The 23,250-nt window shown below is 45.7% G+C and overlaps 1 protein-coding gene across 4 annotated transcripts in view; it reads right to left on the bottom strand.

Annotated features, from left to right (window-relative positions):
• Positions 1-5,476, bottom strand: part of Lin54 (lin-54 DREAM MuvB core complex component) — a 61,738-nt gene extending 56,262 nt beyond the window's left edge. For 2 of the 4 annotated variants that reach the window (XM_075943000.1, XM_075943002.1), the window contains exon 1: positions 5,337-5,476. The gene's annotated coding sequence lies outside the window, so the exon portion shown is untranslated. Of the gene's footprint in view, positions 1-3,213; positions 3,566-5,336 lie in introns of those variants that run through there. The other 2 variants (XM_075943001.1, XM_075943003.1) reach the window with 1 other exon arrangement.
• Between the last annotated feature and the right edge of the window lie 17,774 nt (positions 5,477-23,250).

Below are 23,250 nucleotides of genomic sequence, written 5' to 3'. Positions count from 1 at the left end.
CCATTTTGGAACAGATTAAGGATGGTCAACCTGTTTGACAAATAAACAGTGAACCCTGTCTCAAAAACAGAAAGAAAGCACCCAAGCAAAACACCTGTATTGTTCCTCTCCAAACAAAGCAGACGCCTGAATTTCTCCAGAGGCAAATGCTTCTTTCAGTCATTCTATCACACTTAAGTTACCAATAGGCAATTTTCCTCACTAAAATGATCTAAAAACTGAGCTTTAGTGCCAGGCAGCTGGTGGCGCACACTTTTAATTCCAACTTGGGAGGGAGAGACAGAGAGATCTCTGTGAGTTCGAGGCCAGCCTGGTCTACAGAGGGTGTTCCAGAACTGCCAGGCTACAGAGGGAAACCCTGTCTCGAAAAATAAGAATAAAACAGAACAGAACAAACAAAAAACAGCACATTGAGCTTTAAAAGGTAATTACTCCCAGTCCACAAAGAAAATTTCAGGACAGCCAGGGCTGTTATATAGAGAAACTCTTCTCAAAAAACTAAAAAAAGAAAAGTAATTACCCTAAGAAATGTTGAGATTGGGAAATAGTCTTCCCTAGGGAAGAGAACACCAGTTTCAGCCAATAACAAAAGGTCAGCACTGAAACATACACATACAAAAAACTTAATTATATAGACTGAGTGGGTTGTACTTATGTATTTAGAAATACACACACATACACACACACCCTCCCCTATTTAACAACAATTAATGAAAAAGATCAAGGAGTATATGGGAGGTTCTGGAGGGAAAAAAGAGAAGGGGGAAATGATGTAATTATATTATAATTTCAAAAAAGAAAAAAATGTTTAAAAGTAATCACAGATAGTTGTAATGGCACATACCTTTAAACCCAGCACTCAGAAGCAGGTGGACCATTTTGAGTTCAAGGCCAGCCTGGTCTACATAGTGACTTCCAGGACAGCCAGGGCTACATAGAGAAACCATCTCCAAAAAAAAAAAAAAAAAAAAAAGGAGGAGGAGGAGAAAGAAAGAAAGGAAAAAAAAGGTAGTTTAAAGTTTTCACAAACCAGGCATGGTGGCTCACCTGTAATCCCAGCACTTGGAAGGCAGAAGGACTGATCTGAGTTAGAGGCTAGTCTGTACCACTATCAATTTCAGGCCAGCCAAGCTACACAAAAGATTATCTAAAAATGGGGAGGGGAAATAATCACTAAGAATCAACAAAAAAGACAACAGAATTGGTAGTTAGAATTAGCCTGAGCATGGACTTAGCAGTTAGGGGCAGTAGGTGCTATTCCAAGAAACCCAGTACCCACATGGAAGCAGTCCATAGCCGTCTGCATCCCCAGCTGCAGAGAGTTCAAGGCCTGTGGACACTGCATGCATGCAGTGCACAGACAGACATGCAGTCAAAACATCCACCCACACAAAAAGTTAGCTTGGGCTACACAGCAAGACACATCATAAAACAGAAAACCAATGACAAAGAGTTTTATGTTATAAAGATTCTTACTTTAAGTAAGCTAGTTGCTGTGGACCAAAAAAATGCAGCATAATTTAATTTAAAAAACAAATTTCTACTGAATAATTCAAGATCAAATCATGTGTGTGTATTTATAATGTTTTCTTCTTTTTAAAAAAGATTCATATTTTATGTTTTGTGTATATGCACATATGCGCAGGTCTCAAGGAGACCAGAAAAGGGCATCAGAGTCCCTAGAACTAGATTTAAAAGGAATGAAGCCCTGTCCCATGGGTGCTGGGAACTCTGGACAAGCACACACTCTCTTAATGGATGAGCTACATTTTCAGCCACAATTTTGGTATTTTTACATTTGTCTACTTGTAGGGAAACACACTTGCCGTGAGTACGTCAGAACAACCTGTGACAGTAGTGTCCTGTCACCATGTGCGACCCGGGGACTGAACTCAGCTTCAGAATTGCTGGCATGGCCGGTGCCTTTACCAGCTGATCCATCTGACTGTCCCCTCAAATTATACTTCTAATGAACAACAATCATTATATCTTCTAAGTACTGTTCTGATATTTACTATAAAACACTCTTTGACTTCTCATTCTTGTAGTGAGTCAAAGTCAAAGTCCAAACTACACACATTCAGACAGAATATTTACCCTGTGTATACACAATATACCATATGCTAACAAACAGTACTATCATATCACTTCATAGACAGCCTGAGAAAGTAAATCTATTGCAACTCACAAATACTAGTAGGCCATTTCTTAAATATTAACCTGTTTACTCTCATAATGCAAGTTCACTGATCCAACCCTTCTACCACTTAAGCTGAAGAAAAAAGGAGGACACCAAACCGGTGTATAAAATTTTGTAAAACCTGTAACAGTTCAGTATCATTCCTACTGTATGCAAGGAGGCTGCCAAAGGACCCTACAGCACAGTCTAACATAGTAGGACCATCAGATGACAAAAGTAAGGTCAATCAAGCCTTCTAACTAAGGAACCAGTGCTCTAGTTACCCGAACCAAGACGCTGCATCTGCACTATAACAGGTGTCAACCATCAGCAATGCGCTCAATGCTTGCATCAAGCCATCTCTGACAGTGAGAGTGAACTCAGAAGAATAGTGCTCCTGAATGGAATTTCACTTGTAGTATACAGTCTATTATAAAATCTTCCATAACTTCCTTCTCTGAATTCATGAAATTAGATGGGGACAAAGAAGAAATTCCCTTTAAGACTGGGCAGAAAATATGATTACGGTATCGATTGTTATTTGCCAAAGTGGCAGGTTCAAAGGTGCCACCCTAAGGATGACAGCGCCATATAAAAATTTTTTTGATTGCTACAACACTGGTCCATATGCTCAAAAACAGGTGAGGATCCACACCCCAACAAGTTAGACTATGCTCTGTCACCAACATTAAATGTGGAAGAAAATGCCAATGCTCTGCCTCCCCAAAGAAGCACAACTCCCTAAACTGCTGAACACCATCAGCCAACCCCCACCAAGTGGTATTTTAAGTATTCTATCAGGAAATCATGATAAATACTAGCGGTTCCTCTAGGCCTCAGCTGCCGCCTTAGGTGTAAGCGAACTCAGCCCTTGATACTCAAAAAAGAAATAATAATGTTGATGTCATTATGAGGCTACTGATTCTTTGCACTCCGGACAAGTCACTCTTGATCCGCGACGCATTTCCTCCCCCAGCTCCCAAATAAAGAGCTCTGCAGACAGAGAACCCCCGGGTAACCCGCTTCTCCTCTACCTCCAGAGGCTGCCGCTTTCTCCACCCTCCGGCTCCGAGGAGCGGGCTCCAGAAGGTCCCGGGCAATTCCGAGCCCGGGCAAGTGCTTGTTTTGCCTGTGCACGGTAGCTCTGTCCAGCTGCTTCCTTTTCCAGTTTGCCCGAAATGGAGCTCTACAGGGTACCCGGGGGCTCAGGAGGGAGCCGGGGTGACGATGTCGCCGCGGCCGCCGCCTCTGGTATGTCAGGGGCCGGGATTGTATTTCGAAAGATCCGCCATTTTCACCTCGTCATCACCATCACAGCTCAGCAGCTTCCCCGACAGCCGAGCCCCGGCAGCCGCCGCCACCACCAGTCACCTCCCCCTTCCTCCTGCTCCCGCCCCGGCCCGCCCTCCCGAGCAGCACACACCCACATATCCGGGGAAACCTCCCGCCCGCCCCGCCAACCTTCAAACGCACACCGGAGGTTCTAGCGCTCACCGGCGAGCCGGGCCAGACCTATCACCCAGGACCAGACACCCAGCTCCCGCGGGCCCCGCAGGAACGCCAAGGGAAGTCGTGAAAACTGCGGGATTCCAAGTCCTAGATACTTGCGAGGAGGGCAAGTCATTCGGAATCTGACACAAGAACAGTAAAGACCCCAAACTCTCATTTCCAGAAAAACACTGGAGATGGTAGACCTTGTTTCGGGTACACTCAGAGTCATTGGACACCTCTAACGTCACTCACCAACTTTGGCATTCTACTCCACCCACAGAATACTTTGACAGTATAGCTATCTCCATGTGCATGCTTGATTCTCATGCACCCTTAATTACAGGCGCTGACCCTACATATAGTGTTTTTGGTTTCTTTTTTTTTTTAATTTTTAAGAATAAAGTTCTGAACTATGTTTCCTCTCCACCTAACTTTGGGCATTTCTGTCCATGAACACCATTACGTCAATCTGTTGTTAGTTTCAAGTTGTACCAGTGCCACTAAATTTAAAATATATTGATTTCAACTGTGGAGACAGGAATGATCAACTTCTAACATACAGAAAACACAGCTCTTGGATCTAAGTTTCCAAATTAAAAACCATCTGCTGCTGATACGCTCGTACAACGCGGTGAGAATACAGCAGCTTGCTTTAGATCAAGATTCTGGAATTACCTATCCACCCTTCCAGTCCCTCTAGTCGTTTAGTTTAATAAGTAGCAGAAAGAGGATATAAGTAATGCTTAATCATATCAGAAAAGAACACATAAGCTGCCAAGACTTCTTAACGGGACCAGCATTCTCCAAAAATCAGCTGTTTAATTTCAGAAAGCCTTAATAATTGCCAGTTCAAAATCCGTATTCTTTATCATTCAGCTACAATATAAGGTCTAAAAGACCTATTAGAAATGAACAAACTGAACCTCAGGATTGTGAATAGGGCTAGCCTACTGTCTTAGAGTTACCTAAGAATAAGGTCGAAACAGAAGCCATTTCCCTACCTCGTTTGAATGACAACTCCATATAAAAGTCAGCAGGCTCGGGCTTAATCTAGTGTTGTCTCCCACCCACTCACAGCGCGTTTTTATATACAGCCCGCTAGAGGCTGAGCGTGTAAGGGGTTCCCAGCTTCTTCATCTTTCAACTTTATTCCCCCACCAACAGCCGGGTTGTTTACCGTTGCTTGGCCAGGCTGAGTCCCAGCCCGCTCCCTTCCCCCGTGCACCGCGGGGACATTATGACATTTGGCTGGTGGGCTTCACGAGGGAAACGGACACACACCCAGAGGAGTCCATACAAAGGGGCGTAGGAAGAACGCGGCGGCGGGCAGCAGCGAAAGGAGGCGCTGGTACGAAATGACACAGCAGCAAAACCGGTTCCCAGAAGCCCGGGGCCGCCGGCGGCTTCCCGGGCCGCGCCGAGAGCCTGTCAACAGCCGCCGGGCCCTTGCTCCCGAGCGCCGAGCGGGCGGCGCCGACCCCGCCGAGTGACAGCCGCGCTCTCGGGCGCCAGCGGCTCGTGGCCGCGCCCCGCCGACCCTCCGCCCGCCGCGGCCCACCGGCCCAGCTGCCCGGGAGCGGGCGGGCGCTCTCCGGCCGTGCGAGCGCCCCGCGGGCCCGGCGCCGATCCCCGCCGCCCAGCCAGGGTCTCCGGAGCTGACACTCACCCGAGCCGGCGGCGCCGCCGCCTCCTCCTCGCGCCGCGCTCCCGGGGCTCCCAGCAGCCGCGGCGGCGGCGGCGCCTCCGAAACACAGACCCGGGTTTGTTCAAAATCACGCGCCCAGCGCCATTCCACCGCCGCATCCCATAATACGCCGGGCGCCCCGCCCCGCTCCGCCCGCCCCTGCGCCGCCCCGCCTCCGCCAGCAGCCTCCGCCCCGCCCCTTCCGCGCGCTGCCCCGCCCCCTGGCAACCCGAGGCGCGTCATCGCGCAAGGCTGGGGAAGCGCTCTCCGGGCCCACGTGACTCCTCCCCGGGCCTCCGTCAAAGGAAAGGCGGGGAACACCCTGTCGGTTCCTGCTTCTGGCTTTGTGACAAGACCAGAGTAGGTGCGGTTTCCAGCACGCCCCCGCTTCGTGATGAGCCTGACTGAGCGGGGAGTCGACGTGCTAATCTTGCCGGGTGTTAGACATGAATTTTGCAAGGGGCGCCAAAAAGCTCCAGAGAGGAGCATGCAGAGTTAAACTTATTTTGAAAGGGAGTTTTTGATGTTTTGTTTTGCAGTACAGTACACATCTTATACAAATGCAATATGGATTCTTTGCATTCATTCGTTGAGTAATATAGTTTAAGATTTGTTACATCCGTTTATGCTGTGGAATATTTGTTTAATGATGCAAATATGTATTGCAGTCCCTTATGTTGCATTTGTTTAACTCTGTAAAGCTGTGTTACTTTGCCTGTCTAAACCATCTGATTGGTCCCAATAAAGAGTTGAACAGCCAGTAGCTAGAGAGGAGAGAGAAATAGACAGGGCTGGCAGGCAGAGAGAATAAATAAGAGGAGGGGGACAGAGAGAGAGAGATGGGGAGAGGAAAAGGAGAGCGAGGAGCGATGTGGGGTTCCCTTTCATATGCTATGAATATGTTTTATTATCATTGCTTAATAAAGAAGCTACTTCGGTCTATAGCAGGGCAGAATATAGCCAAACTGGAAAAGATATAGAGCGAGAGTGTTGTGATCCAGCTGCCCTTACTCCCCCTGACTGACAGAGGAACTTCCTTGTGGTCTGTAATTGACAAGGATGTTTGTGTTCTTTCTGGCCGGTGGGTTTCCACAGAAGGAGTAGAGGTATAAAAGGTTGCTGGGCAAAATAAAGGTTGCTGTTCTTCCACCTGAAAAGAAGCCTCCATGTGTCAATCCCAGCACACACACACACACACACACACACACACACACACACTCTTGGCATCCAGGCTGTGCGGGCTGCAGCAGACAGTAGGCGGAGTCAGGGAAATGCCATGTAGCTGCCGAAGAAGACAGATACCAGAACCTTAACTGGTAAACCACAAGCCTCATGGCAATACACAAAATAATAGAAATAGGATAATTTAATATGCAAGAGTTGGTTAATAAGAAGCCTGAGCTGTGGCTAAAAGGCCACAGAGTGTTTTAATTAATATAGTTTCTGTGTGGTTATTTTGGGTCTGGGCTGCCAGGAAACAAATGAGCAGTCTTCACCTACAAAAGACAATGCCAGGAGCCAGTCACATATCTAGCTACGGAGGAAGAAGACTGGGCATTCATAAGTAAGAATAAGTCTTTGTGTATTTATTTGGGAACTGGGTGGTGGGGCCCAAAGAGTAAAAGAAAAAGATCTACAAATCATCTTTTCTTTCATTTCCTGGGGTATTTGTATGAATCCAAGAAATAAAAAAAGGCCTTGAGAATATTCCTTAAACTACTCTGCCAGACGAGAACTACCCAGATGAAATAATAGAAAACCCAACTGTGTAAATGTACAACTGTGAGGTGCATCACTAAAGAACTATGGAAGACATATGGCTAACACGAGAGTACCTAGTGAACAGAATGGAGACACACGGGTAACATGAGTACTTGGGGAACAGTATGGAGGAGACACACAGGTAACATGAGTACCTAGTGAACAGAATGGAGACACACGGGTAACATGAGTTCCTGGGAACAGCATGGAGGAGACACACGGGTAACGTGAGTACTTGGGGAACAGCATGGAGGAGACACACGGGTAACATGAGTACCTGGGAACAGCATGGAGGAGACACACGGGTAACATGAGTACCTGGGAACAGCATGGAGGAGACACACGGGTAACATGAGTACCTGGGAACAGCATGGAGGAGACACACGGGTAACATGAGTACTTGGGGAACAGCATGGAGGAGACACACGGGTAACGTGAGTACCTGGGAACAGCATGGAGGAGACACACGGGTAACGTGAGTACCTGGGAACAGCATGGAGGAGACACACGGGTAACATGAGTACTTGGGGAACAGCATGGAGGAGACACACGGGTAACATGAGTACCTGGGAACAGCATGGAGGAGACACACGGGTAACATGAGTACCTGGGGAACAGCATGGAGGAGACACACGGGTAACGTGAGTCCCTGGGAACAGCATGGAGGAGACACACGGGTAACATGAGTACCTGGGGAACAGCATGGAGGAGACACACGGGTAACGTGAGTCCCTGGGAACAGCATGGAGGAGACACGGGTAACATGAGTACTTGGGGAACAGCATGGAGGAGACACACGGGTAACATGAGTACCTGGGAACAGCATGGAGGAGACACACGGGTAACGTGAGTACCTGGGAACAGCATGGAGGAGACACACGGGTAACGTGAGTACCTGGGAACAGCATGGAGGAGACACACGGGTAACGTGAGTACCTGGGAACAGCATGGAGGAGACACACGGGTAACATGAGTACCTGGGAACAGCATGGAGGAGACACACGGGTAACGTGAGTACCTGGGAACAGCATGGAGGAGACACACGGGTAACATGAGAACCTAGTGAACAACATGGAGGAGACAAACGGGTAACATGAGAAGATCAAGCAGCTGCCACCATCCATGGTGTCTCAGCATCCTCACTTTCAGTTGTTGGGTTTCTGGGGTTTGTTTTTCTTTTTTTTTTTTTTTTGTTTTTTTGAGACAGGGTTTCTCTGTGGTTTTGGAGCCTGCCTGGAACTAGCTCTTGTAGACCAGGCTGGTCTCGAACTCACAGAGATCCGCCTGCTTCTGCCTCCCGAGTGCTGGGATTAAAGGCGTGTGCCACCACCGCCCGGCTGGGGTTTGTTTTTCCAATTATTTTTCTCTTTGTAGGTTTTGGGGTTTTTTTTTGGTTTTTCGAGACAGGGTTTCTCTGTGGCTTTGGAGCCTGTCCTGGGACTAGCTCTGTAGACCAGGCTAGTCTCCAACTCACAGAGATCCGCCTGCCTCTGCCTCCCGAGTGCTTGTCTCTTTGTAGTTTTTGTGGTTTACTTAAACACAAATAAAACATACACATGAGCCATGTACTCATTTCCTCCACTGCGCAGCCCACCGTTGGGACTGGTGACTTTGGTAGTCAACTGAATTTTCTTTGTACGATGGCTTTGCAATTCTTGGAGGAAACATTATTAGCAATCTTCAATTTCTTGAAAAAGAAAAATCAAAAACACTGGCACTGAGAATTGAATTTGCAGCTTATTAAGTGCTTGGAAAGTATGCTACCACGGAGCTAAACCCCTAAGTCCAACAGATAGCAATTTTGAGGAAAATAGAATAGAAAAAAATAAATATATAGGAATATATAGGTAAGAGGTAGGGTTATTAGAAAACTAAATTATATTACTGAGTACCTATTTTATACCAGATGCAATGCTAGTCCCGAAATATCTGAGTTAATAAAATGCCCTTACCATCGGCAGTTCCAAAAGATAATCCAGAATTTCCTTAGCTTGTGCCTGCCTCTGTCCGAGATGTTTCTAGAGAGGCAGTCAACAGAAAGTTGCTGTCTTCCACCACTTACACATTTTTTAAAAAAACTGACTCTTGATTGTATAGCCCCAGGCTTGCCTTGAATTCATGGCTGTTTAACTGCCTGGGCCTCCCTGGTGCTGGGCTTGCAGGCACGTGCCCCCATGTCCAGCTTCACCATAATACCCTTTTTATGCAACACCTCATAATCCCTTAACATCACATTTTCTGAAGATTTCTGGAAGCTTATGACAGACTCGTTTAGTGGGAAATATTGGTTCGATGTGACATAAAATTAATAATTTTTTTTAATACAGGATTTCTCTGTGTAGCCTTGGCTGTCCTGGAACTTACTCCGTAGACCAGGCTGGCATTGAACTTGCAGAGATCCACAGGCCTCTGCCTTCTGAGTACTGGGATTAAAAGTGTGTGCCACCTCTGCCCAGCTAAAATGAGTCGTGGTTATGTCATTTAAAAACAATATCCTATACCAGGCGGTGGTGGCGGCACACTCCTTTAATCCCAGCACTCAGGAGGCAGAGACAGGTGAATCTCTGTGAATTTGAGGTCAGCCTGGTCTACAGAGAGAGTTCCAGAACAGCCAGAGCTACAGAGTGAAACCTTATATCAAAAAACCAAAAATACATACATACATACATACATACAACATGTGGTCCTCTTTTTTTAATTGCTGCCTTTTTAGCTACAGCTCTCCTAGTCAGCAATTCCTCCGCTACTAGCAGTGTTTAGGCCTCAGGAGCCACGGCCTGAGGAAGTTCTGTTCTCTAAAGCATGGACTCCTTCAAAGCTACAAAGGGAATTTATCTAAATCTCTGTCCCTTGAAAGAATTCAGGATTCAAAGGTTGCGGTAGAATCCTGCTTCCCCGAGAGGCCGAACAGTAAGCAGCTCACCTAGCTCGCCTCCTCGCACCTCCCAAGGAGTTCCCATACTTCTCGCCCCAAACCCTTCTCCACCTGGCTCCTCCCAACAACTTCCTGCCAGCTAGTTGCTGACACAGCCTCCTGAATGCAGGTGAATTTTATTTAATCAACCCCATCTTGACATCATTACAAATGTTCCAGAGCATAAACAAAAGTAACACATCTTAAAATAATATTCTACAACAATAACCATGTATCGGTGGAGAAATAATTGTTATTTGTTTGGGGTTTTTAAGACAAAGTCTTCTTAAATAACCTAGGCTGGCTTTAAATTTGCAAGTTTTCCTGCTTCTGCTTCCCAGGTGCTGGGATTAGAAATTGTGCCACCCTGCCTGCATGCTGAATTATGGTGTTTGATTTCTACCAAAGGGGTTGTGTGGAACTTTCTGAAGAGATGGGAGAATGTTAGCATTTAACTGTGGTGGTGTTTCGGAAGATCTAAAGTTGTGTACAATTAGTATAAAGTAACGTTGATATACAACATGACAGACCATTACCTGGCAGTCTAAGTCAAATAAACACTTTTCTCTCCAAGTTGCTTCCGGTCAGCATTTTATTACAGACCAGAAAGAAAAGTAGTAGAACAGTCAGGTTTTCCAACCCAGGAACCCAGGCCTATGGCAAGGTGCCTCTCTCTTCTCTTTACGTAATCCTGAGGTCTAAGCTATAGGGCATTAGCTGCCATGGGATGCTCTTTTCCTAGTGGTTTATGGGAACAAAAAAGTGAGTGGAACCATGGTGTCTTTTTTTACACCACTCCCAAACAAGTCGCATACTATCACTTCTGCCCAGGACGCCCTGACCAGATGGAGTCATGCAGTCGAAGGCTAACATTAATAGGTTGAAAGAAATACATTCTTTCATGGCAAAGGGCATTAAGTATAATTCTAGTAGAGAGGAGGATCCGGAAGGGCTTCAAGGCAGAACTCTGACGACCTCTGCACAGACTGCCGCTGCGTGGCTGGAGGAGACTGGTACACATTAGCATACAATAATTATGACAGTGCCTCTTCTGGGCCAGAAAAAGGGGCCTTTGAGCCGGGCGGTGGTGGCGCACGCCTTTAATCCCAGCACTCGGAAGGCAGAGGCAGGCGGATCTCTGTGAGTTCGAGACCAGCCTGGTCTACAGAGCTAGTTCCAGGACAGGCTCCAAAACCACAGAGAAACCCTGTCTCGAAAAACAAAAAAACAAAGGGGGCCTTTGAGCCCCATGTAAATAGCTACACACATGAAGGATTGGCCCCTTATCCAATCAAACTGCTAATCTTTATCCCTCTCATATAGAAATTCTGGAGCTGGCATACTGGCCTGGGACCTGCGAACTCAAAGCTGCCGACAAAGCTATCTGCTGCATAACCATAGTTCAGTACTGACAGTAACTAGACTGCTCCCAACTGTAGTTATAGGAAATCCAAGCAAGAGTAGTTCACATATTTCATGACGATCTTGTGCTGTGTAAAGTATTATTTTCTTAGCTAGCTTTTCTAGAATACTCCTGAAGAGAAAAGCTGTCATCGCAGAGGCATCAGCAAGGCCGTGGCCATGTCCACTTGCAGTCATTGCACCAGAGGGGGATAGAAATAGGGGGGTCAGGAGTTAGAGGCCAGCCTGGCTCAAAAAATAAAATAAAATGAAATGAAAGAACCATAGAGAGAAAAGCAAAGCTCAGCTTTTCACTTCATGAGACTACCTTCTGGTGTGGGAGAATGGTCTGTATTCCGTCAATTATATTTTAAATAAACGCTGATTGGCCAGTAGTCAGGCAGGAAGTATAGGCAGGACAACCAGACTGGAAGTAGAGGCGGGTCAATGAGAACAGGAGAATTCGGGGAAGATGAAAGCCCATTTCTCTGCAGTCCTGATCCCACCACAGAAGAAGCAAGATGTGACTGCCTCACTGAAAAAGGTACTGAGCCACATGGCTAGCATAAAGAAGAATAATGGCTAATAATAGGCTATATAAGTTATAAGAGATAATAAGAAGCCTGGGCTAATGGGCCAATCAGTTTATAACTAATGTAGACCTCTGTGTGATTTTGGGAGGGGACTTAACGATTGTGGGAACTGAGCAGAACAGAAAACTCAGCCAACAATCCTCAAAGATTTCGCCTTTGTTCTTGGTAGTTTATGGCTGGCCCCTCCAAACACTAAACTTCACACTCAATGTACATGCATTGGCTACAGACCCAGGGTATTCTTTCATGAGCCTCTTCAAAAGCAACTTAAACATCCTCAGACAATTTCTCTTCCTTTGACACTGGTGAGACTTGACCACGCAGTTCTTCTTGAACCGCTCTCTAGAAAAGGGGACTCCTCAAGAGCAGGCGTCAGCAAAGCAACACTTATAAACCAAGTTCACTTGTTGCTTTTCTGTCGTCCCACAAACTAAGCGTGGCGTTTTCTGTCCTCATTGCGTGAGCACCTGTCTTTATCTGATGAGCCATCTCACCAGCCCCCAAACTACTGTAGAACTTATTTTTATTACTTTCAATTATGTGCACACATATATTTGTGTGCAGGTACGTACAGGTGCCGGGAAAGGCCAAAGATGTCATAGCTCCCTGATTCTGGAGATGCGGGCAGGTATAAGGTACCTGACATGGCTGCTGAGAATGAAACTTAGGTCCAGAACCGTAGGAGCAATACTCAAAAAAAAAAAAAAAAGATTTATTTATTTAGCCAGGTGGTGGTGGCACACACCTTTAATTCCAGCACTCAGGAGGCAGAGAGAGACAGGTGGATCTCTGTGAATTCGAGGCCAGCTGGTCTACAGAAAGAGTTCCAGAAGAGGCTTCAAAGCTACAAAGAAACCTGTCTCAAAAAACGAAACAAAAACAAAGATTTATTTATTATGTATAGTGTTTTGCCTGCATGTACACCTAGACGCCAGAAGAGGGCATTAGGTCTCATTATAGATGGTTGTGAGCCACCCTGTGCTTGCTGGGAATTGAACTCAAGTCCTACTTGAAGAGCAGTCAGTGTTCCTAACCTCTGTGCCATCTCTCCAGTCCCAGTGCTTACTTTTAAGTTCAGAGTCATCTCTTCAGCCCCGCCGAGTAACTCTGATTTTATATCATTATAAATTAGTTTTGTGTGATTTACAGCTTCACATAGATAGACCATTACTGCAGTTTTTCACTTTTTACTGTCTGGCTTCTTTCACTCAGTAAAATATTAAGATTGTTATTGTTGCATATGTTTGTAGTTTATTCGTTTTTAATGCTGAGTGTTTGACTGGATGAATATACTGAACATTGTTTCTTTGTTTTCCTGACAATGAATATTCAGGCTGTTTCCACTTGTCATTATAAATCAAAATGCATTCCTATGAGTATACTTAAGGAAATCCTTATTTTTTTCCTTTGGTGCATATGTCTGCATGTACATGTTTGCATGTGGCAGTAATGGGTCATTCTCAGGTATCATTCCTTAGGAGTAGTACACCTTGATTTTGGGGGAGAGAGCTCTTCACTGGGCTGGGTCTCACCAGTTGGACTAGGCTGCCACCCAGCAAGTCTCATAAATCCTGTCTTAGCCTGTCCAGTGCTGGTATTGCATCCACATCCTGCTGTCCCTGGTTTTTATGTGGTTGCTGTGGGTCTGCTGAGTTCATGCTTCTGTGGCAAGTGCTTTACTGACTGAACCATTGCCTTTGTCCCCCACAAATCTGAATTTCTTCTTCTTCTTCTTCTTCTTCTTCTTCTTCTTCTTCTTCTTCTTCTTCTTCTTCTTCTTCTTCTCCTCTTCCTCCTCCTCCTCCTCCTCTCCTCCTCCTCCTCCTTCTCCTTCTCCACCTCCTCCTCTTCTTCTTCTTCTTCCTCTTCTCCTCCTCCTTTTTTCTCCTCCTACTCCTTCTCCCCACCCCCTCCCCTTTCTTGTTCTTCTTCATTCTTTTTGTTTTTTTTTGAAACAGGATTTATCCTGTAACAACCTTGGTTGTCCTGAAACTTGCTCTGTAGACCAGGCTGGCCTTGAACTCACAGAGTTCAACCTGCTCTGCCTCCCAAGTGCTGGGATTAAAGGCGTGTGCCACCACTGCCAAATCTGGATTTCTAAGAAAAACTTCATTCATATGTTGAAGGAGAATTACTGAATTCTCCTTTATAGCTTGATGTTGGAAGTCCCTGCTGCTTAAGGTTGCAGTCCACCAAGTCCAGAGAGTTCTCTGAGCCTGGCATAAAATAGAAGACTCCTTCCCCTAACAGGAAGTCTATTCTTTGCCTGACCCCATTTGGAGGCTGTCCCTGAGCTTGGATGCCTGATTTGAGTGTGACCTTTGATACAGTTCCCAGGAAAATGCTCTCCTGTTGCCTCCCATACAATAATTAGGTGTTGTGCTCCCATCTGCATGGACGGACCGTGCTACCAAAAGCAAATGAAACATACTAGGCACTTATTAGGTGACGTCCCAGCTGCTGTCGTGTCCTGTACATTCCCCTCACTCTGAAGTTGAGCTGTCTTGCGGAAGCTAATTCCCGGCAGGCTATTTCTGCTGTACTCACAACCTACAAAGCCCTGCATCCCACTGTCCTCGAGGACTGCTGCCCATCAGACCACCAGGAAAGGGGAGACCCCACTCTTGAGACCTGGAAAGGGTTTCTTCTTTTGAGACACGGTCTTAATTTGTAGCCCTGGCTGGCCTGGAACTCCCTTTGCCCATCAGGCTGAGCTTGAACTCAACAGATATGTGTCTGCCTCTGTCTCCCTAGTACTGGGATTAAAAGTGTGTACTACCACATCTGCCTGGAAAAGATTTCATAAAACATAAAGCAGATGTGTATAAGGTGGAAATTAGGTGACGAATACAAGTCACTAAGAAGATAAATCTAAATTGCCCAATATGAGCTGGAGAGATGGCTCAGAAGTTAAGAGAACTGACTGCTGTTCCGGAGGTCCTGAGTTCTATTCCCAGCAACCACATGATGGTCCACACCCATCTATAATGAGATCTGGTGCCCAGAACACTATATACATAATAAATAAATTAAAAAAAATTAAAATAAATAAAAAATTGTCCAATATATGGTTATCTGGAAAAAAGAACAGAAACAGAACGCTGAAAATTAAATGTGAAGAGGCCTAAGTTAGCATCAGTGCAGCCATGGCAGGCTTCAGACTAACACTACTGGACCAGGCCTCACCCTTACAATAATCAGGAAAAGCCATAAACTGTACCCTGTGGGGAACCAATCAGAATCAAGACAAACAAGCACTAGATACTGTAGAACATGAAGAATAGCCTTCTTAACCTGTACATAGGTTGCCAATTTCCTTGCAGCAACACCAGTACCAATCCCTCTTTGAGCAGACTTCTGTTGCCCCACTCCTACCCAATCAGGAGTTCGACCTGCATCTGAATCCCGAATTCCTGTCCCCCATCCTTCTTAAAATCTGTGCCATAGCTGAGCTCAGCGCTCTCCCTAATGCAACCGCTGTGTGGGAACGGATGGAGGGCCCAAGCTCGAGTTTGCAATAAAGGTTCTTTGCTTTTGCATACAAACTCGAACTCCTGGTATGTAGGCCCATGTTTCTATATGGTGTGACAGCCAAGTTCTCAAGCCATGGGTGCTATCCGAAGCAATCACACACCCTCAGACAGGCTGTCGCTACCTAACGAAGGCTCATCATACTGCTTTAGATCACCTGAGAAGAGGTGTGAGTTCCAAGCTAGTTGTGGACTTGACTGCAATCCAGCATCCCCCCCACCCTCCAAAGAGAATGTTAACGAACTTCCACCTTAGTTTACCTTGGGGAATAAAAGGTATTCGAAAAATAAAAGTGGATGAGTCTCAGGAATGAATGAAGCCTGAGACTCCCTTCCGATATTGCTGTGTGAACTGTGTCTCAGTTCTCCCCACGCCTCCACACCGGGCCAGAGAGGGAGAAGTAGTTTATGTTGGGGCGTCGGACCCCAACACTGTCTCTGGGGGCTCATGACAAGGGCATAACAAATGCTTCTAGCAAATGCCCGTCCCTCAAATATAGACTTCTATCTGTCCGTGTTCCGGGCAGGAGGAGTGAGAAAGGACACAGCAAAGCATGCCCTGGGTAAGTCTTCGTACACAGAAGGGCTTTACAAGGTTAGAAATCGGACGGTGCTTCTGCTATGTGAGACAGAGAAGGGGCCAGTGAGAGACAGGACAGCACTGGGGCTGAGTGGCTGTGACTTCTCATCTGAAACCCTGGAAGCTACAAAACCCAAAAAGGCACGAGGGAAAATTCCCTTGACTAGTCAGGGTGACAGACGTGTGGATACGCAAGCCTTCACAAACACGCTTCTCATGGACATCCTGTTGGGGATGGGGAGAGTGAATGCTAAACCAGCTGTGCTGGTCAATTTTATGTCAACTTGACACAAGCTAGAGTCATCTGAAAGGGGAACCTCAACTGAGAAAATACCTCCATTAGATCCAGCTGCAAGGCATTTTTTTTCCCTTTTTCTTTTTCTTTTTTTTTTTTGTTTTTTTTGTTTTTTTTTTTTGAGACAGGGTTTCTCTGTAGCTTTGGAGCTTGGAGCTTATTCTGGAATTCACTCTGTAGACCAGGCTGGCCTCAAACTCAGAGATTCACCTGCCTCTGCCTCCCAAAGCAAGGGATTAAAAGGAGGTGCCACCACTGCCCAGCTGGAATTTTCTTTATTAGTGATTATGGGGGAGGGTTCAGTCCATTATGGGTGTGGCTATCCCTGGGCTGGTATTCCTGGATTCCTTAAGAAGGCAGACTGAGAGCCGGGCAGTGGGAGGCAGAGGCAGGTGGATCTCTGTAAGTTCAAGGGCCAGCCTGGTCTACAAGAGCTAGTTTCAGGACAGCTAAGGCTGTTACATAGAGAAGTCTGTTTCAAATAATGAAGGAAAAAAAAGGAAGGAAGCAGCCGGGCAATGGTGGCGCACGCCTTTAATCCCAGCACTCGGGAGGCAGAGGCAGGCGGATCGCTGTGAGTTCGAGACCAGCCTGGTCTACAGAGCTAGTTCCAGGACAGGCTCCAAAGCCATAGAGAAACCCTGTCTCGGAAAAAAAAAAAAGGAAGGAAGCAATCAAGCAAGCAGACGCAACAAGCCAGTAAGCAGCACCACTCCATGGTCTCTGCAGGTCTCTGCCTCCAGGTTCCTGCCCTGCTTGAGTTTCTGTCCTGACTTCCTTCAAGAGTGATGGGCCACACAGTAACAGGAACCCTAGCTGGGACATGCTGTTAATTACGGAAGTCTAGAGTCCGAGGCCCGAGAATCATGTGAGGCTACCTGGAACCTCCCAGCAAGACCACGTGTTGGGACTAGTTGATTCAAATTGAAACATTACTTCCTGAAGGTAGGCTCCCTAAGACTCACAAAGTAAATGAAACTTTTACAAATCTCAGGAAATAAATAAAACTCTTGGGTCTCAGGAAGCTGCTGAAACTGACAAGATGCCCCAAAGCATTCGCAAGCTTGCCTTGTCTCAGTGGTATAAGTAAGATCCAGAAATAGAGCTTTTTTTTTCCTTTCTTTTTCAGGCATGTGGCCTGAGGAATAAGTTGTCCAGCAGCCTAGGGAAAGAAAAGCTTCCTCCTCTGCCATGCTTCTCTGGCCTCCCCGGGACTGAGCCTGGTGCTTTGCATAACCTAAGTTAGCTCTACCTCCCAGTGTGCAGTCCTCTTCATGAGAAATTACTTAGTAAAACTGTCGCTACCTCAGTGAGGGCCGCTAGACAACCTCCCTCTCAGGGTCGCAGCTTTCCATTAGGAAAGAATTTCCTGGGACTGTGGCTGAGCTCCTATTCAGCAAATTACCACCAGATGAATCTGAAGGAAAGACGAAAAGAGACTAAACTGTCTCTACAATTCTGGATCTTGACCACAATGAACATGTCAGTTGTTCATATAATCCTAAATGTGAAGAAATTTGGAGTAGAGATTTTTCCCCTAGGTATTTTTTTCTTTAAGATTTTTTTTTAAGCAAACAGAAACAAAAATCGACAGAAAACAAGAATAAGCATAAAGAAAACCAAAATAAGCATAAAGAAAACCAAATTAATAAAAATTATTGCCTTTGGCCGGGCGGTGGTGGTGCACGCCTTTCTTTAATCCCAGCACTCGGGAGGCAGAGACAGGCGGATCTCTGTGAATTCGAGGCCAGCCTGGTCTACAAGAGCTAGTTCCAGGACAGGCACCAAAAGCTACAAAGAAACCCTGTCTTGAAAATCCAAAAAAAAAAAAAAAAAATTATTGCCTCATTTAAGACCACTTTTTCAGATGGTTTTTAGGTTACCACCATTAAATGTAGACATTAAGACTACATTGCTGGGGCTGGAGAGATGGTCTAGTGGTTAAGAGTACTGGCTGTTCTTACAGAGGACTCGGGTTCAATTCCCACATGCCAGTTCTGCCAAAGCAGTTAAGTTATGGCATCGCCTGTCGCCAGGTGCCTTTCCGCCCTCAGCCATGTGACATGTGTACCACTTAAACATGCCTGCCAGGCACAGCTTGCTCTCTTGCCTCTTCTTTCCTCTCTTGCTTCTTGCCCCTCCCTTGCCTGCCTTCTTCCTCTTGTTTCTTCCCTGTCTGTCTCTCTGCCTGCCTGCCTCTCTGATGTCCCCACTCTGACATGGCCTTTCACTCTTTCACTCTCTCCCTGTCCCCTCCCCCAATAAATCTCTTTCACTAACTCTTGCACAGGGAGTGTTTGCTTAGTGGCAGACCTTGGCAGGGCCTGACAAAAGGTACCCACTTCACCTTTCTTTTTTTTTTTTTTTTTTAGTCTTTTAAATACAGGCAGGCAAAATACCAATGTACATAAAATACAAATAAATAAAAAGCAAGAATGTATTGCCTATGGTTCAGGAGATAGCTCAGTTAGTCAAGTGCCTGTTGGGTACCTGCGAGGACCTGACTTCTCATCCCTAGTGGCCCCGCCCCTATAAACGCTAAACATGGCAATAAACATGGTGCTGTGTGCAACCCCAGTACTGGCGTGTGGTGGGTGAACACACACACACACAATGTATTGTCTAGCTAGGAACAGTGTCATGTGCATATAATTCCAGCAGTTGGGGAGTGGAGGCTGGAGGATAAAAAGTCCAAGATCATTCTCAACTATATACAAATTCCAGACCAGTCTGGGCCACATGAAATCCTAATTCAAAATTAAAAAAAGAATATATATTGGTGCTAGGGAGATTGCTCAGTGGGTAAGGCACCTGTCATTTGAACATGAGGACCTGAGTTCAAATCCACAGTCCCTTGGGGACAGAGAGAACCTTGGGTTCAGTGACAGGCCCTGTCTCAAAAAGTAAGGTGGAAAGTGACAGAAGGAAGACACCAGCATTGACCTCTAGCCTCCACGTGAGTGTGCACACATGCGTGCACATGCCCTTTCAGTTACAGTCGCATGCATGCATGTGTGATATGTTGCTTCTGATCAGGAATGCCTTAGATGGAACTCTATTGAGAATCTGGCCTCATCCACTACTACACCACTCGCATCTGACCCCAGTGATACCAAAGGTGAGTGTTAAGACACACCAGTGTCCAGATCTGTGTGCCACATTTCCCGAGCCTCCACCGTCAGCTCCTGTGTCTGTCTTTTAAAAAATCGGGTTGGATAGATGGCTCAGTGGTTAAGAGCACTGCCTGCTCTTCCAAATGTCCTGAGTTCAATTCCCAGCAACCACATGGTGGCTCACAACCATCTGTAATGACTGGATGGGTCAATGGCAATTCTAACAGCCCGGATTGAAGTCTTACCTTCTGCTTCAGCCATCACCATCAGAACCCTCAAGGAACAACCAAATGGATAGAAATAAACAGAAAACATTCAATGCAGTGGAACTGTTGCTTTTGACAACAGTGTCCACATTGTTTGACAGAGGTGGCACCTACCCTTAGCAGAAAACTCTTGGAAACCGTAGATTCTGGGAACTCCAAATCTGTGGGTTGTAATGTTGATGTTTGCTGCCCTTACACTATTGTAGAGGAGATCCATATGGTGCAAGAGCTAACCACAGAGAAAACTGTTAAAGAATGGTGGGGATAGAGGGGGAGGGAGAAAGTGTGGATGTGAAAGGAACCAACTAGGGCAGGTTTAACAATTCCGTCGAGAAAGAACACTGGGTGTCAGGGACTGTCTGAAAGCAAACAGAGCTTTCTGAATAGTCAAAGAGATTATAGTAAGAACGAACATAGAAAAGCCCTCAGCTGTTCAATCCCTAGTGAACTTCAACATGCACTTAATTATAGCACTCCTAATTTCATCCAACACCATATCCACCCACTACACACACACACGCACACACACACACACACACACACACACACACACACACACACACACAGGCTTGACCCCAATGAGGTCAAGGAAGTGTGTTTGAGGTAGGACAGTTAAGGCTTGTGCCACACCTTCCTGATTCTACCATCGGAGATTTCAATTACCTGCAGTTAATTATAGTCTGAAAACGTTACAAGGAAAATTCCAGGAACAAATAACGCCTAGTTTTAACCTGAGCACTATTTTGAGTAGTATAATAAATTCCCTGGCCATTCTTTTCAGGGCTGACTACGGAATGAATCATTGCTTCCTCTGCTCCGTGAATCGGCAATGCGGATGCTGCTTCTGCCGGTCACTTAGTGTCCCGGTTGTCAGCTCCACTACCGCTGTCCCTGCACTCAAGTCATCTTTGTTTTACTTACGAATGCTCCCAGCATGCAAAGGGCAACAGTACTGGCCATTCTGATATGCCAAAGAGGGTTTGATTAGGTGAAAAGGTGAGAGTTATCAAGAAGGAACAAAAATTAATCACCCAAAAATTGCTAAGCTCTGTAGTAAATTAGAAACACTGAGAGTGAGACTGTGCTTTTATGATCGCCCTTTTCTATCAGGGCTGTGGCTGTGCGCTCTCCCATGCACGCACATGTGGAGACCAGCGGCCTTCCTACACCCATCTCCACCCAATTTTCACAAAACGAGCCGCCTGCTCTCTCAGCTAGACTGACTGTCCAGCAAGCCCTCAGGACTTACCTGTCATAGACTGACTTTACATGGGTGCTAGGAATCCAGACTCCTGGTACATTAAACTCTTTACACACTGAGCCTTTTCTCCAACCCCTCAATCTGTATTTTAAAACTTACTTTTGAAACATGTCATTTTTATTTCATGTCTTTGTGTGTTTGCTTATGTGAGTTTATATATACCACTTCTGTGTGGGAGCTCGAGGAGGCCAGAAAATGGTACTGGATCCCCTGGAACTGGAGTCACAGGCAGTTATGAGCCACCATGGGTGCTGGGACTCAAACCCAGGTTCTCTGCAAGAGAAGCAAGTGCTGTGAACCACCGAGCCATCTCTCCAGTGTAAACATATCATACAAGAATCACAGAGTCTCATTGCTCACGCTCTTGCCCCTAAAGATTAGACTGTAATTCAAAAATAGAATGACTCACAGTAACATGTATCATCCAGCTATTTATTTCACCTTTAGAGAAATCATGATTAAAGAGATATTTCAAGGAAAAAGTTTCAATTAGCATGCTGGTAAAACTCCTTCAACCTTCTATACTTTCTCAAAAACACAAAACAAAACAAAACCCTCAAAACCAATACTAAATTAGCCTAAAGCAACCTAGGATTTTTCAAATTATATTTTGGTCCTATCTTACAAAGAAAATAACTTTCAAATAGCCGGATCACTTTTCCTTTCCTCTTTTATGACAGGAGCTCAGTCTGTGGCACAAATTAGTCTAGAATTCACTACTGCGGTCAGGATAGTTTTAGCCTTGCGTGAGTGTCCTTGTCTCAGCTGTCTGAATGTTGGGACTGCAGGCATGAGTCACTATGGCAGGCTCACTTTTCCTTGTTTCTTTCCTTTGTTTTCAGTCTCTATGGCTGTACTATACTATAGTCTGTCTCCTAGGAACATTTACTCTATATTGAAAAGTGCCTGAGTGAGGTAAACCAGACCCAGAAAGACAAATATATGTACTCACTCACAAGTGGCTTTTAGACATAAAGCAAAGAAAAACCAAGCTGCAATTCACAATCCCAGAGAACCTAGACAACAAGGAGAACCCTAAGAGAGACATACATGGATCTAAACTACTTGGGAAATAGAAAAAGACAAGATCTCTTGAGTAAATTGGGAGCATGGGGACCATGAGAGAGGGTTGAAGGGGGGAGAGAAAGGGAGGGGAATGGAAAAAAATATATAGTTCAATAAAAACAATTTTTTAAAAAAGTGCCTAATTCCAACTGAAGATCTTTAAATTGTTGTAGTTTTATTTTTGGTAACACTGGGTGTGAAACTTAACTCTCTTTCTCAGGGAAGGAAGCTATTTTACTGCAAAAAGGACACACAGACATTTAGGTGGTCAGATGGACAGGTGGTACTACCAATTTCCTCCATCCCTAATCCCCTGGGTCCATCTCTCTCTTCCTTCTTCCTTCAGTTTGTCCTCGCCTTCATTCTTGTACTAGGAATTTAGTCTAGGACCTTTTACGTGGTCGGCAGGTGCTCTACCACTGAGGTATAAAGTATAGCCACAGTTTTCTGTTTACTTTCTATTTTCAGACAGGCCCTACTAAATTGTCTAGGCATATCTTAAGAGAGGCCTGTGCCAACAGACCTGACCCACCCTTTTGTGGGCCTAAGCCCCCTGAAAAATGTTATGCCGAAATCTGCAGGGTTCCCACAAAAGCCAACAAAGGAGACCGAGTCCCATATGTAAAAGCAAAGAGCCTTAATTTTAATCAAGTTTGCAAACTCGGTCTCTCCGCATGTCCAATGTATTGGAATAACCGGAGAGCCCCGAGCGCAATTAGAATAGGGTTTTTATAGTAGTAGAGTAGGGTGAGGGGTCCCTGAGGTTTAGGGCCCCTGATTAGCTGACATTTGTCTAGGGATGTCCTGTTGAGGTGCCCTGGCAGGTGATCCTATCTACAGCTCTTGGAATGCCAGGCATCTCCTTTGAATGGTCTGCTCTTGGGTGGAGGTCAGGCAATTTTGGCCTGCCAGGCATTGTCTCAGGGTAAACTATTGATACTCCAGACTCCATTTAAATTCAGCCATGGCCAGAGTCCCAGGTAATAATGGTTCGAAGTAAAGAAACTTCCTTTGGGTAACCTGTCCAGACTTAGCTGGCCCCCACAAAAAAATACCTTATTGGAAAGTAAGTTCCCAGTCTCAGTGATGCTAGGAATTCTTGCCAAAAGAACAGAAT

The sequence above is a fragment of the Microtus pennsylvanicus genome, chromosome 12 (genome assembly GCF_037038515.1).
Source record: "Microtus pennsylvanicus isolate mMicPen1 chromosome 12, mMicPen1.hap1, whole genome shotgun sequence".
Taxonomy (NCBI): domain Eukaryota; kingdom Metazoa; phylum Chordata; class Mammalia; order Rodentia; family Cricetidae; genus Microtus; species Microtus pennsylvanicus.
The sequence above is the reverse complement of the archived record's forward strand: the minus strand, read 5'-3'. Positions and strand labels throughout refer to the sequence as shown.